Source organism: Falco punctatus, assembly GCF_963210335.1.
Source record: "Falco punctatus genome assembly, chromosome: 4".
Classification (NCBI taxonomy): domain Eukaryota; kingdom Metazoa; phylum Chordata; class Aves; order Falconiformes; family Falconidae; genus Falco; species Falco punctatus.
In genome coordinates, this window is record NC_137583.1 from 12124489 (window position 1) to 12141356 (window position 16868).

General features: G+C 51.6%; 1 long non-coding RNA gene across 1 annotated transcript; it reads right to left on the reverse strand.

Moving 5' to 3' along the window:
• Positions 1-32: 32 nt before the first annotated feature.
• LOC308062833 lies at positions 33-15503 on the reverse strand. The gene is made up of 2 exons (XR_013927714.1): positions 6766-15503; positions 33-6731 (listed from the first exon to the last, which is right to left on the reverse strand). It is a non-coding gene; the product is annotated as an uncharacterized lncRNA (long non-coding RNA).
• Positions 15504-16868: the final 1365 nt, after the last annotated feature.

A 16868-nucleotide genomic window follows, 5' to 3' on the forward strand; every position in this document is an offset into this window, starting at 1 on the left:
TAATTCTCGTGCCCCAGTGGGGTGCTGTATAGTTAACTGAAGGAGAATTGAACCAATATAAATATGAAATGAATTTACACAGCCAGTTAAAACAAAACAAACAACAACTAGAAAAAAGAAAAGAAGATACCAAATGGTCTGGAAGAAATTTCCAAGCCTTTCTCACCATGCAGAACAATCGTTTGAAGCCTGCACATCTCTCATTATGTTGTAATTTTGTTTGGTTTTGTTTTGTTTTAATAAGGAGGGAAAGGAGAAGATGCTGATTAAAAAAACCCAACAACAACAACAAAAAACCCAACCACAACAGCAAAACTATGTTTGAAAAAGAAGTAATAATTGTTTCCCAAACCTACGAACCCTGAGCTGTCGCTGGATTTCTGAGAGCTGTGGGCTGTTGCATGACTGTGCTAGATTTTAGTCTGAGTTGATCTTTTTAAGAAACAGAAGAAAAAAAACCCCATAAAACAAAAAAAAAACCTGCAAGTGTTGAGTATTAGAGGTTTGTTTAGACCTGTTATCTATTTTTTTTTATTTGAAATTAATTTGTCACTTTCTCATCCAAAAGAAAAAAACAGCAACCAACAAACAAGCAAAAAGAAAGACTTCAGAGGTTCACATCTCCAATGTGGTACTCGGAGAGCCTTAAAGGACAGCTGTGTGCCCACCCACCCTGTGCTGGGGCCACCACCGCCTGCCAGCATCTCCCTGGGCACTCTGGTGGGACAAAATCCTTCCAGGGGGTCCCTCAGGGGGGTCTTTTGCCGAACTCGCTGCTGCTGCGATGGGGCAGAGGGGTGCTTGCAGCTCATTTCGGTGCAAGGTTGGCCCCAAGCTGCTTCCTGGCGGCGCTGCCAGCTGGGCAGCATTGGCGGGGGTCCTGGAGGTCGCCTGGAGGATGGCAGCCATGCATCGGTGGTCAGTGTGGTCTGGTGGAAGGGGAGCGGTTGCTTTGAAGTCTCTATGTGAAAGTGGCATGGGTCCTACCTGTTTCAGAGTGTCTTGGGGATCTTCTGTTGTCATTGAGGGAGCCAAGTGCGTGGTTTTTGTGGTGATGGGAGAGGGGATGGTGGGACCCTTCCCATTGCTGGTTGGAGGGGATGGACATGTGTTTCAAAGGGCATCTCGCTGAGAGTTTCCTTGTTGGCAGAGGAGGGCTGGAAGCACTGTTAAGAGCAGAGAGTTTATTAGCCTGTTGCGTCCACAGCAGCAATGCTGTGGGTGCTCCCTGAGCCAGGCTGGAGAGGGACACGTGAATTTCTTGGCTGTGGTGGGCCTGGATGGGATTTGGGCAGCAGAGACGTTCCAAGGGGGTGGGGGGGTCATGCCAGGCAGGCTGGCAGCGCCATGGTGCGTTTGTGCTCTCTGGGCTCCACTTGTGCTGTGGCCTGGCTCTTCCTGCCCCATAGCGATGCTGGGAGCCTGTGGTGTGGTCCCAGGGATGGGTTCCGTTTGGCTTCCTCCTGGGGAGCTTTGGGGTGTCTGCGGTTCGCTCCACCAAAGGATCCCTCCAGCACCTCCCCACCCCTCCAGGGTCCCCTTGCTGCCTCTGACAGGGGAGGGTGGCGGTCGGCGAGGTGGCCGTTGTGATGCTGCCCACAGCCTCCGGTGCTTCTTGGTGCTACCTTTGCCTTCCGTGTGCCCAACGTCCTTAATTGTGCCAGGCAGCCTGTCCTTCCTCCCTGGCACCAGCCTGGTGGGGGGCAGAGCCGGGCTGGCCATCCCCACCTAACCCTGCCTAGGAAAGGGGAAAGGCTGGGGGAGAGGCTGGGAAGCATATGTGGGACTCCTATTACCGGTGGTACCAGCTGCACCCCAAAACGGGATGAGATGGAGAAGCATCCCCTGCCCTGAACCTGTGTTCAGCCCTGTGGGCTGATCCCCAACCGCTGCAGCAAGCGGGTCCCTCCCTGCCCCGCTCTGCTCACATTGCCTTTTCTCTTCACTTTTGGGGTAAAAAAAAATGAAAGTGTGGTCCAGCCTGGAAGTGTCCCCCATGCCTGTTCCTGGTGTCCCCCTCTGGCAGGAGCCCTGTCCCCAGGGTGGGAACAGCCCTGGGGGTGGCACAGGGAGCAGGGGGACAGGTGGCCAGCCCCCCACCCCGGGCTCACCCGCCTCCGACCGAAGTGCACAACGAGCTGTCCTTTAAGAAAGCAAGGGGAACCTAATGCGGACCTGGCAAAAGGCAGAGGATTTAATAGTTTTAAAAAATTCAATGGGGAAAAAAAAATAGAACTCCGGAGTCCTGATTACTTTCTGTGATTGTTTCAGACTTGAAGCAACAGGCCAGCGCGGCTGGTCGAACGCCCTTTGATCGTGTAAATATCCTGCTATTTCCTATTTTAATGTTCTTCAGATTTAGTACTTGTAAATAAACACACGCATCAAGGAGAGATTAAACATTTTTGCTAAAGCCAGTGTCTTGCCTGTGTTTTTGGAGGTGATGCAGGCGGGAGGAGCGGGTGGCTTTGGGGAAGGACAGTTCCCGGGAGCAGTGGCTGAATCCACGGCTGTACCAGGATGAGGTGATGCAAAACGGCATTGGGATGGACCAGCGTCACCGGGCCTGTGGGTGCATGTGCGGGTATGAGGACCCCAGGCTGTGGCTGTTTATGCTCCCAAAGCAGCCCTGGGGGCTGCTCTGGGCGCTTGTGGGGGAATTTGGGTTGTTGATGTATGCACGGTGGGAAGGGGCTTCTCCATCAGCCACGTTCCCGGGAGGCTTACGTTAAATTGTTTTAAACTATTTGATTTCGCTCATCTTAAGAAGCGCTCACAGCTGCTGATCAGATGAAGGAGAGCTGAATCCCCTACGCTGCAAGCAAGAGGTAAATACCTGCCTGGCTGCACTGCCACTCACCGGGGTCAAAAGGAGATGACCTCTCGGCCATCCTGGTCCTTCATCCCATGGGGATATAATGGGGTGACAGCACAAGTGCTTGGGTATTGGGGAGGAGAGGTACATGGTGGTGGGGTGATGCTGCAGTCATGTCTCTGCAGGCTCTGCACACTGTAGCGCATCCTCTTTTCCAGCTCCTGGTCCTTGTCTTTAAGCTTTGCAAAGCCACTGTGTCACCGCAAAACTGTGGGTGCTCCCAAACTGCTTTATAGGGTGTGCAGGATCCTAAAGCAAAGCGCAGGGAGAGGAAGCCCAGGCCAGCAGCCAGCCACCGCAGCACCCTCCTCGTGGTGGTGACCTCCCCCAGTGATGCTGGGTGGCCATTCATGCCTGGAGGGACATTCCCAGGCAGAAGGAGGTGAGTCTGGGGTTCATCCTCAGGGTGTGGGGCTGGATCTGGGGCTCTGCCCAGCATGCAGACCAGTATCACACAAATTAAGCTGCTTTTTTTTTTTTTTTCTCTTCTTTCCTTACTGTCTTCCCTTCCTGAGGCTGGCTGATCTCCTGAGGATTTGGGCTGACAGGGCTGGTTGTACACTGTGAATCCTAAATGCATTTTTCTCTACATTTAGTATATGTATGAACTGGGTGTTTTTCTGTTTTCTCCTGCAGTTTGCTTATGCTCCAACAAGAACATCAGCAGCAAGTATTAAACATCCTCTATTTTAACTGTAGTGCCATTAAAACAAAGATTGATCTTTTTTTTCTATCTTAAAAAAAATAGTTTTCTTTTACCAACTTTTCAAATGTTTAAGAAAATCACATCTGAACTGATTCTTGTTCAGGTTTCTGGAAGGATTTAACTATGGGCAGTGGGAAAACGACCCTCATCTCCCCAAATTTTGTAGCTGCAAACATCATTCTTGTGGCTGCACGGGAGCCTATGGCAGATGAGCATCGGGCAGGTGAGCACTGTGCTGGGTACAGAAACTGGATTTAAGTAAGTTTTCAGTCCAACATGTAGCGGAGCTTTCATTGCTTTTGGGGTCTTTTCAAGGCGCGGGGGTGAGGGTCTCTCCCCAAAGAGCTGGGTTGGATTTCTGCAGTGGCATGTCCTCACTGGAGGTGCTGGAGGGGACCCCACACTCCAGCCTGCAGCAGCCCCCACTCAAGAAAGCAGAGCCAACTCCTCTTCTCCCCTCAGTGATTCCCCTCCTCGGGGGCTTGGTGTTGTTGAGGTTCCCTCCCTTCCCTGGGGATAACAGCCATGGATCCTCTCCTGATCAGAGTTGAAATTTCCTGCTGGAGGAAATCTGTGTGCCAAGACGGGGTACAGAATAGGCATTGATGACCTTGGCACCCATCTGGGACATGCTGTCATCCACATAAACTCTCTTGCTGGACTTTGTTGCTTTACCCTGAGCCCTTTGCAGACAGGATTTTCATGTTTCTCCACACCCACCCACCCCCAATATTTTTTCCTGTTGTTTTACCAGGGAACAAAAGCTTAAAAACCTCCTTGTTGGCCAAATAAATAAATATCTAGTATTTCACGATCGCCAGGATGTTCTTCAATACAAATTGCACCAGTTTTCCCAAGGAGTAAGAGCTCCTGGCATGAAGCCAGGGCCTCCAACGACAGCTACAAATGTCTTTGTTTGCCTCCTCAGTTCTAGTGCAGAGCTAAGCAGAAAAAGATTATCAAGGCCTGCAAATGATTGTGTAATCCACAAATGCACTTTATTTGATTAAATGATAAAATGTGAACCTTCCAGCAATAACATATACCACTGCCGCCTGAGACGGCAGTAATCCAGCAAATCTGCAGGAGCTGCAGCGTGCCTGGAGCGGCCGGGGCTCGGCGAAGGCAGCCCGCTCCCCGCGGCAGCTCCCGGGGCCACCCTGGCTGACCCTGGGGGTCTTGGAAGCCCCCATGCCATCATCTCCCCCGAACTTGGGCTCCAGGTGAACAGCACATCCCAAGGCACCTGTGTGGGGTCTGAAGGTCTCGCCCAGGGCATTTTGCACAGTCTCTATCCCTGCACTATTGCCGCGGTCTTGCACTTTCCCTGTGCACCTCCTTGTTCTCTCCAGCCCTGGGAGATGGTCTCCTGCCTTTGGGTCTCTCTGTATAATCCTTCCTTTGTTTCTCCTACGTGTGCAGCGAGGGGAAGGATGCGTACACAGTAGCGCTGCCCTTGCAGAAAGCACAGTGTGCTCAGTGCCATGCATCACCTTGGGATGAGGTGGGTACAGGACACGGGGAAACATGGGCTGCAGCACAGGGATGTGTCATACTCACATCCTCGGGCACACAGTCATGGACAGCCACGTGCCCATAGTGTGAGTGTCAGTCAGCAGAAAAGCTCCTTCTGCTTTGGTGAGCTTTGTTCCACAAAGACAACAGGGTTTGGCTTGGTGGTTTAAGACCTTTTACCTGCCACCGATGTCCACCAGTGCATGTTTTCTTCTGGTGTCACCACTGATGCGCTCAGAGCCCCAGCGGCTGAGCCCCCAAAGATGCCATTAGACTCATCTTCTTCAGGCTTAGCTGAAAGGTTGGCAGGAACGTCTCCCTCACTCATGAGCCCCAAGCTCCTGCACTGGAACCGAGCGGCTGGGCTGGGAGCGGGGCTGCTGTTCCAGCTGATGACAAGTGTCTAATTCATTAACAGCCAGATCCATCCACTTATGCCCAGAGAGCACCAGCCTGCTCCTTCCCTTCCCCTCCTGCAGCATCGCCCTGGGCAGCCCCGGTCCCTCCCATGATGCTGCCAACTCACTTCCCAGCGCCTGGGAGCGAAGAGAGCAGCTGGGCTCACTGGGCTGTCCCAGGTATGTCACTGCCCCTCCAGCTCCATAATCCTGCACCAAAGGGACCTGTCACATCTTTGGGGGGGTACAGGGGGCCCTTGAGCAGCCACTTCCCATGGGAGAGAGGCTTTTGGCTCCCACATGTAAGAGGTATATATATATATATATATATATATATATATATATATATAAAATGATTAATAGATACATTTATAATACATACATAAAATCTATACCTATGTATATAATAGAATATAATGAAATATAATACAATATAATATGATATGATATAATATAATATAATACAAATTAAAACCCAGCTAGAGCATTAAGATGGGTTGTGAGTGCCAGGCCATGTGCTGGGTTCAGACTGCATGGGAAAGGCCGGAGCAGCATCACATGGCCCTGCAAGTTGGAGGATACAGCGGGGGGTTTCTTCCCACTCAGAGGTGATGATTAAGTTTCTTCTGAGCTGCTGGGAAGAGGGGGAAAAAAAAAAAATCCATAAATTTTGAAGGCAGTAAGGGCTGAGCAGAGCAACACGCCCTTCCTCTCCCTGCCTGGGCAAATGAAAATCGCAGCCATGCTGGGAGGCGACTGGTTTATGTTTGTTCTTCACTTTAAATGTAGTGGTAAAAGCCCACAGTTTTGGGCTTGGATTGGAGGTGGGATCATTAGGAGGTGACAGGCGACGGCTGATACACATTAATGTGCCGTGAGCAGTCAGAGCTTCACTGTGGGGTTTTTTTTTAACTCAGGCAAATTATTGCTTCAGGAAAACGACCATCTCCCCTGGTGGAATTAGAGCAGGGGGAAGGGGGAAATTGATTTATCTTGAATTGTATGGCATTGGATTGACAGCTCCAGAGACGCAGGCTGCCCCCCCTGCAGAGCCCCGGGGCAGCAGGCAGGTGACACGATTCGGGCACTGCCACCTGCCCCTTTTCTCCCCCTTTGGAGGGGCTGGTGGTGGGATGCAGTGGCCAGGCTGGAGACTGTGACCAGGAATCTCAGCCATAACTGTCAAAAGCAATTTTTCCGTGTGGTGAAATCAGTCAAGAAATGCTGCTGTAGGCGCCTCGCCTGTCCCTCTGGTCCCCTGCTGTAGGCACCTTGCCTGTCCCTCTGGTCCTCGATGACTTGGTGGCTCATCACCGTGTGTCTGGCATGGGTGGCCAACAACATCACCCCAGGCTGGCAAACCCTAGGTTCATGCCACGGCTGGGGAAACCCCACTTCTCCGGGGGCTTTTAAGGTGGTGACTGGGCTGACTTTGCACATGCTATTTCTAGGTGTTCTTCCCAGCATTAATACCATTGCGATGGGCTTGAACTGGCCTTCCCCTCCCTCTGCTGGAAAAAAGCAGAAATGTCCAATATCCATCCTGGGGACCTGGGTGATGGCCAACGGCATCTTGCCATCCCCTGGCTGCAGGCGGTGTCCCTTCACAGCCATGGTGCCACCAGCAATGTGGGTCCTGGTAAGTGATGGGGACTGGATGGGTTATTTCAATATTCGCTTCTCCCATATCTCAAGGGATCACAACGCACATCGTAAAATAAGTCATTAGCTCACAGACCACCCAGATCGGTCTCAACGGGGGAAACTGAGGCGCAAGAGCAGAGCTGCTTCACCCAAGGTCATGCAGAAGGTTGCAGCAGGGAAGAAACCGCTCACGACCCATGCTGAAATCCCTAGGAAGCACGCTTTTGTTATGGTCCCAGATGTCTGGGCCACTTTGGCTGTCACACTATCCTGAGCTGGAGTTTTATTTCTTCCCCAAACTGGTTTTTTTTTTCCCTTTTTTATGAACGAAATTCTCCCTTCGCAGCTCCTATTCTCTCAGGGGCTCTTCCACTCAGCGGTAGCCCAATTTCCTTTTATAGCTCGTACAATGACTGTCCTAATTACAATTAAAACCGGGAACACTCTAATCAAATCTTTTACTATTCTAGACAAACTCAGAAAATGAGTAAAATTAGTGACACATGGTGAAAAAAAAAAAAAAAAAAAAAAAGAGGAAAAAAAAGAAGTCCATGAGCTGCCACTAATGCAGAGAGAGAGTTAAAGAAGGCAGCGGGATTTCGGCTCTCATCTGCGGTAATTGGCGGTGGGGAGGAGGCATGGGCACCACAGAGAAACAGGGCTCGAGCATCCCTGGGGGCTCCTCCATCCTGCTGACCCTGCGCTAGCTGGACCCGTTGGTTTGAATAATACACTCCCCCCTCCCCAGGAGTTACCATGGCAACAAAGCCTTTTGATGGTGAAAACCTTCAGCATCAAGAGTTAATCAGACCCTAAACCAAAATGGGGTTAAAGGGGGAGCAGGGATGTGTGAACAGTGGGGTCACTGGGGCAGAAGAAAGGCAGCGAGTGGAGAGTAAATAACAAGCAAGGGAGAGGGGTCTGATGTCTGCTTGAGCTCCAGACGGCCAGAGGGGGTTTCGCTGGATGGGAAATCGTGGGGGCAAATTCATAGGCTGGATAATTATTTGTAATTTTCTGAAGGTCCGGCTGGATGATTTTACCACCCTGCTCCATTACGCCTCGCAGCTCTGCGTGCTGATTTAGTAGGGGAAACACCGAGCGCTGTGCGGTGGAAGGTTGGACACATGTCCCAGCTGGAAGTGTGGCCCTCAGCTGATGTCCTGCCAAGGGATGAGGCTTCAGGGCAAAGCGGAGCTCGCTAGAGCTGGGGGGCTGTGTGTGCCATGGTCTGACCCAACACGTGTTGTCACTTGGGGTGAGTATTTGAGCACACAACTCCAGACTTACCAGATAGAAATCCACAATGCAGAGGTGTGAGCTCCCGTGTGCTTGGGAGGAGACAGAGAAGGACGACTCATGGCTCCATTTCTTGGATTAACGCTCCTGGCTCGTGTAAGGGTTGCAGAGGTAGGGTGGAGGCAGAGCCAAGGAGTTAAGCCCTTTTTGTGGTTTGCTGCTCGTTGGGGGTTACAGACCCTGTCTGGATTGTCACAGCTGATGGTTGTTCCTGGCATTGCCTCCCCCCCAGGTGGTTTGTCTTCAGTGCTGCCATCAGCAGGGGGCTGATGGATGGTGGGGAATGAACTGGGGTTCAGGAAAGCAAAACCGGGAGCACTGTTCCTACCATTGGATACCAAATGGTAAAATCTGGTACTGGCAGGCTGAGGCTGTCTCTCTATGCTACAGAGAGCAGATGTTCTCAGCTATAATCCCAGTATTATAGTGTTACAATGGCCAGGATCTGGGAGGTCACCCTGAGTGTAGGGTCTTGTGGAGGCAGGGGACAGCACACCATTGTGGGGTGGGACATGTGTTCATTTCCAGTATCAGTATGTATGGGAAGAGTCTGCCCGAGGTGAGGGTTAGTGTTACAGGCAGGGACAGGGTTAAAAAAAGAGGGGCTTTGGAGTGGCTGCAGAACTGGGTAGAGCGGAAGAGCTCCCAAAGAGCTGAGGTTGTTGCTGTGTCTCACCTGGCCTGGTACCCAAATTTTCAAATCATTTAGTATCATGAAAGACCTCATGTTGGACTTGCCCAGTGCATCAGCATTCTCCTTGTTCCAGTAGGTGGTGAGATATTCCCTACCTACTTCTTCGAAACAACAGCAGGGTTGCAGTCTCTGCATACAGCGGGGCTTCCCTGTGCTCATGCTCCCTGTTTTTCCCCCTAAATCTTCCTTGTTGAAATTGTTCTACTGGTCTTGCTCAGCAGAGATGTGAAGACCAGATTGCTCACCGATGCTCTTTTTGGAAGGGTGTCTACCTCTTCTCAGGTCCCCTCCAAGGTCTGTCTCAGTTACCTCCAACTCTCATCCCAGGTTTTGCTTTTGGAGAGATCTGGAGGTTGAGCGGCGAGGGGAGCCGTCTTGGGCAAAATGAGTGATCAAACAGTCTTATATCTTAATGCTTATCAGCTTTCCATCCAGACCATGCAGTGTCACAGCTGGATGCACCCCGGCAGCTCCCATGATGGGGAGGTACCTCGGAGCCAGGCGCCGTTTGGATTCAGTTACAACACATTAACAAGGAGCTGGTTGCTCTCCTCACTCCTTTCCCTCACTCTCCGTCTTTATTACTTTGTCAAAGTACTTTCAAGTATAATACTTATTTTATAGGTCTGAAGCACAAGATTATTCAATTTGCTTTATAGGCCCGGTTTGATAAATCCACTTGGAAGCCCGCACCGTGGTAATTGAAACGCACTGCTTGGGGAGGAGGGAATTTCTGCATTGGCTTTGGCTTTTGCTTCTGACTGCTGCCGGCTGGTCGCACAGGTAGGAGTCAGTGAAACCTGATGGGATTTACAGGGCAGGAGCTGCCTGGGGGCGTAGGTGGGTCTGGGTGAGATGGGAGCTGGGAAAGCTGCTGGGACAGAGCACTCTGAAAACCTTAATTCCTTCTTCCTCCTCTTGTTCTGATCTTTCTGACCCAACCAGCCCCAGGGGCTGCTGAACTGTTGGGCTCTAAATTGAAATTAAAAATTACACTGAAAGCAAAAGGATGGCCAGGAGTTCAGCATGACTGCAACTAGGACATTTTACATGCCTTCAGGAGCAGCATTTGATAATTCATCCCTGCCTGCACTGAGCCAGCAGCAGCTGAATTTCTCAGCTGCCTCCAAAGGAGCTGGGGCTGAAAGCAGGCTCTCCGGGCAGAAAAAGCCTCTCTGAGGAGCCCGACACCTTGCTGCTGGAAGGGGTGAGCCATGGGGGGAACTCTCACCTTCATGACAGCAGCAGCAGACTGTGCCGTGAGGCAAGTTTTGATGTTCGAGGACGGGTCTGAGGCAGGGAAGAGGGTTCGGTCATGAATCACGGGGTTGCAAGGCTTCTGGGAGCCAGTTGGTCTCTCTCATGCCCACTCCACCCTCCTTTTTATGGGATTTGAACCAAATCTTTGAGCTTTGTGTTTATTAAGGGATAATATATCATATTACCTGTGGCAGCAGGGTCTTGGTACAGTGACCCAAGAAGCCATTCCCAGCCTCATGTTACAGATATCCTTAATGTCCAGCTCTTCATCTGAAGTTTGCTAACTGATCTTGGTTCTTGGCATTAGAGGAACCTACCTGTGGCAGGACAGGTTCCTTCCAACCCAGCATTAGTTCTCAGAGGGGCAGCAGTCCCCAAAAGCACATGGTTTGAAAGCTGAAGTCAGTTTTCCCATCTAAAAGGCTTGTCTGTTGGCAAACCTCCCATCGGGTATTGGTCTCTTGGTGCAGCAATGCCTGAGGCTCCAGGGAAAGCAGTTGAAACACCACAAGTGCAAGGAACCTTGCAGACCTCTGGGTCATGTTTCTAAGGGTACCTTGGCTAAAGGTTGCCGTGCTGTGTATTGAATTGAAGACTTTAATCCAAATGTTGTTAGAAATTTCTGCTCACTGTTCAACAAAAAAATGTCAACGTTACACTGAAAGTGATATTGATCCTATGTGACACCAAATATTTTGCAAGACCTTGGAAAATGTTAGGAATGTTGGTTATTGTTTTATTGTTTGAAAGGTTTGGGTTTGGGTAAAGAAAATGCTAGCTTTTTTCAAATGAAAAGTTTGAAGAATGTCACAGCCAGGTCTTGCAGAGACCTCACTAGATGGAACTGATCAGGTGTGAAGAAGCCCCAGCCTCCAGATTTCTGCCTGCCCTTAGAGCAAGAAGCTGAGTGTAGAACGTGTGTTTTGAAGGCAGTTTTTAGGAGACAGCCCTATCTGCTCCATCCTTCCCACAGGCACAGAGGATGACCCTTTCTGCTTGTTCCCTGCTGGCTTCGATGAATGGAGGTGGCATTAGATGTAGCAGGGAGCTGCACTCCCGTAGCCTTGCCTCCTAACTTTCTCACCATAGCCAGGCTTTGCATGGCAGTCAGAGGAGGGATGAGACTGTCAGCTCATTGTTTCTGCTGCAGAAGTTGCCCTTCTTTTCCTGTTTTAGACTTAATCCCCAGGGCCATTAATACAGCATTTCCCAGAAGGGATAAATTTAAAGCAAATGGAAGCTTATAATATTTCTGGCTCCAGTAGGTAGAACTGTAAAATACTCTGCCTTAATTTTTGCTTTTTTCTCTCTGCACAGAGTGTATATCATAGGCTGTCATTGTATTTAAATAATAAAGCTGAACCAGGATTATTTTGTACACTTTTTTCTCCTCTCTGATCTCCCCATTGAAAAATGCATGGAAAGCAACAGATGTTTCGACTTTGTAGCTTGAACCTTCTCAGCTGTTTGAAGATTTGATGTAAAGTTCTTTGAACATCAGTTTCAGAGAAGACTCTCTTAGTAACGGTTGCCATGCAAAATTCATAATTAATGAAGATTTCAGGGTTATGGTGGGTTTTAAAAATGTTATTTCATTATTAGTGTTATTATTTTGTAATATTCTTAATCAGCTTAGAGAAGCGGCATCATCCAACTAGAAGAAACAGAGTCACAACTGCACCCCAGCGTGTGGCATTGAATCGGGGTGCCTTCTCCAGGCTGTGCAGCTCAGTGGTAGCCAGAAGGGCTCTCGGGCTAGCCATGGAGGGCATGGATGCTAATTTAAGCAGGGGCTGTTGAAAGGCACCTGGTAATTAGTCGCTGGGATTCAGGCACTTACCTGCTGCCCACTGTATCAAAGCAAGGAGCTGATCTAACTCGGAGGACTGGATTACCCTCTAGTGGCTGCAGCTTAAATAAGAGGAGGGAAGCGTGCCTTCTTGCAGACGTGGTTGCGATGCTCTGAATGCTCCTGCCCAGGGGTGCTGGCTGCAGTGTAGAGAGCAAGCCGGGAGACCTTAGAGGAGCAGGCATCAATGCTATGGTGGCTACTGGAACCCAGAGCCCCCCAGGAAGAGCACCTGCTGTAGTGTGATGCAGATGCCCAGGGTAGCGTGGTACGGTGCCCAGTGCAGATTGCCAGCACCAGGAGGGCTGGTTTTGGACTGGCTGCTGGGGCTGCTGTGGCCGGGCTGCCTGGCACAGCACCGTGCTGTTGTGGCTATCGCACCAGTGCAGCGATTCAGAGCCATCTTTGGGATGTCTAAAGCAGATGGCAGCACCACTGTGGGTAGGCGAGGAAAAACTGTAGCTCAGGGATGGGCTGTGGGTTTTCTCTTGGCTGTCCCCTCTTGCCACCCAACAGCTGCTCCAGATATCTCTGGCACAGGGTGATCCTGTTCTCTGTCATGTCAAGGGATGTGGCAGGACCTTTGCTGGGCTGGCCGTGGCTGTAGCATCCTGCTTAGCAAGAGCAAACATGCCCCTGCCTGTGCTAGTCCAGAATCTGGGCAGCCTAAACAAGAATTTTTTCCATTAGGTCCACGCACTGTTAGTGCTCCGGGGAGATATGAGCTCACAGCAGTGACTATCCCCTGTTTTTAAGGCAGGACATGAGTGACTTTATGGTGTACTTGGCAACAAGCTAGCTGGTACACAGACTTGTGTCACACGAGTGAGACTGACCATCCTTGGCATCCCCTGGGAGAGGCAGCAGCTCAGCAGTGTCAGCAATGACTGGTGATACTCTGCTGCCACCAGCAAGCCACCACTGGCTGCTGTGGCAGAGGCAGTCAAGTCATGCATTTAATTGGTGTCTATTGGATTTTTTTCCTGCAGCTACTGTTTGTGCTACTTATTGTGACATCCATGAGAAGCGGTGATTTGGGTTTGTTTGTGTGTCTGACTTGGAGGATTTCTGCATGCTGGGCATCTGACCCCTTCCCCCCATCCTGACGGCTGTTATTCTGTGTTACTGGACTGAAATCAGAGGAAGCTTTTGGGTCGTGGGGTCAGGGGCTGGGCAGAGTCGAAGGAGTAGAGGAATGAAAGCACAGCCAGGCCAGCCGTCAGGGCAGCTGGAGGGATGTGCCACTCTCCTTGCTGCTGATGCCCCAGGACATCATGGCGAGGCTGTTCTCCAGCACAAAGCTGCAGTTGGGCCTCCATCATGTCACCATTGTGTCACCCCACACCCCAGCTGCTGGCTGAATGTCAGTGGCCGCGGGGACAGAGCAGACAGGCTGGGCAGCAGCAGAGCTGTGGAGTCTTGGGGTGGCACATGTCCCTCTGCGGTTGTGCTGGGTTTTCTGTCTACAGAGTTATAACTCCAGAGCAGGTGGTGGCTTCTCCCCTTGGAGGTGAGCAGGGAGTGGATTCTTCTAACCCTGTCAGACCTGTCCTATCTCCAGCCCAGCTGGGGTTTCCTCTTGCATTTCCACCTAGGGACTACTAGCAAAGTGTCTGAGGGGCAGTGACTCCAAACTGGGTGAGGCACAGAGTGAGAGAAAATGATGGAGAAGTGCTGAAGTGCACCTCCTGTGAAACACATGCATCTTAGCCACAGCTTACACATTTGTAACGCGTCCTTGTTGCTGGATGGGGCAAAGTCTTGGAGGTTCTGGGCATAGATAAACCAGTTGAGACCTAGCAGAGCTTCTCCCCCCAGCACTGATACCTCTCCTTGTCACCAGAGAGGACTGGGCTGGAAATGTCTGACTTGAGCACCTGAGGTTTTGAGGTATTTCAGAAGCTAAATCTGTTTTTCTCAGCTGACCGTGGTCTGCAGAGTAAGTAGAATCCCACCTACACCATGAACTCTGTGGCTGTCATGGGGCATTAGCCCCAGCACTGGTGTTAACAAGCTGTTGCACTGCAGGACACACTGGTGGGGTATGACGGGCTGCAACCTCCAACCCCTGGTGAAGCTTCTTGTCCCCAGGGCACTGACCACTGTGATGCTGGACCTGATGGTCCCTCCAGAAGCTCAGGTTTCCATGCAGTCAGACAGCTGTGATGGGTTGGGAACTGCCAGCAGACCCATCCTCCGACTGGGGTGAAATAGCTCTCTCTGCTGCTGTTTCTAAAAGAGAGGAGAGAGACTTGACGTGGAGAGGCGTGTGCAGCTGGGGACAGTTCTTGTCGGTGCCAGGCTGTCTGGTAGCCCGCTTGTCCGGGCTCTGGGCATTGCGATCGCCCTATCACCCTTCAGGGAATGCAACACAATAGATGGTGACAGCACTCAGAGCTGTCAGACTTGGCCTGTCATCCTCAACCAATGCAAGGAAGGCCTCCAGGGCTTACTGCCCTCCCCTCCTGACCAGTCTGGTGGGCTGCGTGCATGTGAGGGGCATCATGGTAGCTGTGGTCCTTCTGCTTCATCCCAGACCAACCAGTCAGTTCCCTGTTCAAATGTCTCTGTGCTTTTTGTCTACCTGGAGATGAAGGGCGCCTTTGCCCCTTCCTCTGGTCCTTCCTTTGGATTCATCTCTGCTGTGATGCTGGGCTCCAGCCTGAGCAGAAGGTGCTGGTGGCATGGGGCAGGGTACTGTGAAGGTCAAGGAGCTTCCTGCAGGAACTCATCCCGTCCAGGCAATTTTTGGGGATGTTGTAGGCCAGCAACAACTCCCAGAGAGCAGTTTGAGTGAGGTCACTCTGATTTTGGGAACAGGGAGTAGAATGCAGATGTTTTGAGCCATGCTGTGTCACTTTCCTTGGGTCAAAGACTGGGCCCTGATGTGTTTTATTTACTTACCAATTTACTTTTATTTGTAGCTGTCTCTGGAGGACTATGAAGAAACACTTCTGCAGACCCAAAGGACCCATGTTGCTGCAGCTTGGGCTCAGTCCATGCAGCCACTTCCACTCAGTTATAATAGAAATCACCACTCCTCCTTCACCTCCTAACTCTTTCTGTTTGGCCTCCACCACTCAGGCAGGCTGAGCTTTGAAGGACGGTGCCTCTGCCCCCTTGCAGCCAAGTGTGGTGGCTCCGGCATGATGCAGCCAGCAGTGCCCCTTCTCACCTCTGCCTCCCCTGCTGCCCTCAGACAGTGGCAGCCCTCGCTGGACCCCCTCTTGAGTAACCCTGTGATGGCAGCAGCCCTCGCTGGACCCTCTCTTGAGTAACCCTGTGATGGCAGCAGCCCTCGCTGGACCCTCTCTTGAGTAACCCTGTGATGGCAGCAGCCCTCGCTGGACCCTCTCTTGAATAACCCGCTGTGGCAGATGCAGCCTTGGAGCCCTGACGGGGCTCCGTGCTCGGCAGAGGGGAACGGCTCCGGACTCTAATCCAAGCAGACAGATTGAGGTCAAAAGCGCCCTTCATGCAACAAGCGACGAAGGGCAGGGGAAGGGGAGGGGGTGCATGCGTGGTGGGCAGCAGGGAGGGCGAGAAACCCGTGGGGATGGCCAGGCACCCGGTGAGGGCTGGGGCTGGGCAGCCTGGCCCCCTCCCACCCCCTCTCCCATGGGGGCTGCGGGAGGCTGGGGACGGCAAGGGATGGCAGGCAGCATGTGCCATGCAGCGCAGCGATGGCAGCATGTGTGGCACGCAGGGCAGCGATGACAGCCCGGTCTGTGCAAGTCGGTGTGCAAATGCAAAGCAAGGGCTGGCTGTGGCTTGGGATGCAGCAGCACTGGACGTGTTTCTACCAGCATCCCATGCAGTCTGTTTGGCCCTTCTCTGCTGTGGTTTTAGGCTCCTGAGACCCTGTTGAAGATGAGGAAGGTGGAAAGATGTCTTCTTTGGACAAGGAGCAGGGGGGACAAGCGCCAACTGTGCCTCACCTTGCTGGCAGTCTTAGGAGTCACAGAGCTGGGACCGACCTGAGCTACGGGCTCAGAGTAGGTTTTATTGCTAAACCTCTGTGTACCAGCCACTCCTGTTCGCTTCTCTGATGGTGGCATGTAAATGCCTGCGGGCAGAAGAGCCATGTTTCCCGCTGCAGAACACCCTTCTGCCTCCTGCCCCACTCCCAGCACGTGGGCTTCCCTTTTGGCTCAGCCCTGCTGCCAAACTGAGCAGCAGAGGATGAGCGACAAGGAGCTGAGCAGCTGGAGGAGGATTAAGTCCACTCAGGTTTGCTCTTTCGTGGTGCTTTGGCATTTGCATGCTGTGCTGTGTATGCTGCTCACTGCCAGCAGTGCAGGGCTTGCCATGCTCCTTGGTTTGTGTCCAGGCTTCGGTGTGGAGGCTTCCACCGGTATCATCCGGCAGATACCACAAATAATATGGAGTAAAAGAAGGGACAAGGATGTAACCAATTGAAACGATCACCCCCACCCCCCGCCAAATAGAGATTCCTGGCTGAGCAGTCTCTTTTTGCGGGGTCTGGTGGTTGTTGCAATAAAAGACAGTGCATTGAGCTCATAAAAATATACACCTGGGCATTGGGATACCTGGATCTCCCAAACAATGTTAAGAGTGGGCTCTCTGATCCCTAGGAACTACTGAGCATGCTAGTACTTTCTCATTTG